Source organism: Lucilia cuprina, chromosome 2 (genome assembly GCF_022045245.1).
Source record: "Lucilia cuprina isolate Lc7/37 chromosome 2, ASM2204524v1, whole genome shotgun sequence".
Taxonomy (NCBI): Eukaryota; Metazoa; Arthropoda; class Insecta; order Diptera; family Calliphoridae; genus Lucilia; species Lucilia cuprina.
In genome coordinates, this window is record NC_060950.1 from 14,794,489 (window position 1) to 14,796,988 (window position 2,500).

Sequence of the window (2,500 nt, forward strand, 5' to 3'; positions counted from 1 at the left end):
ACTATAGACTAGACTATAGACTAGACTATAGACTAGACTATAGACTAGACTATAGACTAGACTATAGACTAGACTATAAACTAGACTATAGACTAGACTATAAACTAGTCTATAGACTAGACTATAAACTAGACTATAGACTAGACTATAAACTAGACTATAGACTAGACTATAGACTAGACTATAGACTAGACTATAGACTAAACTATATACTAGACTATGGACTAGACTATAGACTAGACTAAAGACTACACTTTAGACTAAACTATACATTAGACTACATAGACTGTATATAACAGTTTGCAGTAGATACAGTTCTTATTACAATCACTGTTGAAAGTAAGAAAAAGTATTTCGATGGAAAATTACTGGAAAAAAGTTCAATTTCTATAAACTGTCCATATCTGACATGCATATAGTATTTAATAGGGTAATATGTATTACGTTTTTGTTATTGTCATTTCTTCTTTTTTTTCAATATAAAACGACTGGGTTTTGTTGTTCAGAGATAAAATATGTGTGAGTGAATGACTGATTACATGATGTTATCATGCTTGTTTAAGTATTCTACTCAAATTAAACTTCTTTGTAAAGAAGAAGACATTACTTAAATTCTGCTTTAAGAAAAAAAGGAAAAAAAGAAAAATGTTACATTGTATGTGTGACTTATAAAAGAAAATAATTAATAATATATTAGAGATAAAAGAAAGACAATTGAAAAAGAAAAATAAATCAAAGTTCAGAGATGTCTATAAAAGATAAAGATTTTGTTACTTGTTATCTATTGCTGGTAATTTAATAAATGTAAACAAAAACTATAAATATTTAAACATAAATTTGTTAATAAAAGACAAATATGTGTTTAATTAAATAATAAGATTTTAATTAATTATTAAGTGTCAAAAAACTACAGACTTATAATCAATACTCATCAAAACACTTGTGTCAAATAGAGGTATTACAAATAAAATACTAATAGATCCTAAAAAGTATAATGAAAAAATAAAAACAACAATAGGTATGTATGTTAGAAATTTAAAAATATCTAAAAAAAAGATTAGCAAAGTTTAAAACATACTTGACGTGGGCATTTTGCTTTTTTTGTTTTAGTTAAAATGTTATCAGTAATTGCTAAGTACTAAGCTCAAGTGGTTATAAAATTTATTTAAAAACCATAAATATGTTTAATAAACAAAAATTTTAAACAAATGCAGCTTGTTTTTTAATTTAATACAAACAACAACAAAAATGATGATGTGTTTCAATTGTGATTGGTGAGTTGGATGAATTATGGTAGAAAGGTTGAAAGAAAGCTTTCTTTGCTTTTTATTTAGTTTTTTTTATCTAAATAATAACAGTAAATAACAAAAAAAACCAAATATGTTATCTGGTTTAACAGATGAAGGTTGTTGCAAAAATAATGTAGGTTTTATAGAACAAAAGAACAAATTTAATATTTAGAATTGAAAAAAAAAGATTTTGAAAATCTTCTTTCTTTTTAATTGATAATTTGATGAATAAGAATAAAACTAATAATTCTCTTTTTCTTCTATCTCAAGCGATTATGTGAAATAGAGATTTAAAATTTTTCTCAATTTTTATCTTCTATTCGGCAAAAATTTTAACACGTGGCTTATTTTTCTCTTTATTTTTATACGTTCCTGCAAAAATATTTCTATTGCTTGTTAAAGATATGATGACCATACAAAAGGCCTTAATGAGACAATGAACTAAAAGCACAACACACATATAAACGACATGGTTTTGTTTTATGAATCTTTCGTAATGTTTGTGTAGCATGTCTGGCAAGAGTTAAACTAAAAAAAATTATTAATGTTTGCAAAATTTGTTTGCCTTTAGTTTCCTTATTAAATTAGAAATATTATTAAACAAAAAAGTAAAACAAATAAAAGTAGCACACACTATTACCTCATATAACTAATAAATGTACATTGTACATATGTAGATACTTGGGGGAAACTTTTAAAATTGTGTACAAAAAGTTTTCTATTAAATTGTTTTTGTAGATATTTTAGTTGTGTGTTTGATATTTTCGACAATACCTACGAGTATTGCCATGACTTAGTTTACATTAGTATGAGAACTGTTAATTTAATTGTTGTTGTAAATATAAACAAAAACATATTTTAGCCGGCCGGCTTTTTAGATATTTGTAAATTTTTACTTTTCTCTCTCTCAATTAAAAGATTAATTTATGCAATATGTCAAAAAAAAAACAGAATTTAGGATGTGAGCTTACACAGAAACCCACATATTCCAAAAATCAATTATGTCAGTCAGTACAGAGAACCTGAGTGATACCTAGGAGATCAGTTGTAACTGATCATGAAGGCTTAAGATCCTTGTTTCTTGTATAAAAGCCACATGATCTTTACCAGTCTACAGGTAGCCTTAGTCGACTGCCTGGAAAGCGAAATACATATGAAATTGTCGGTATTCTTACTTACTAGTAAGGTGCAGAGCATTCAAAGAGAAAGTG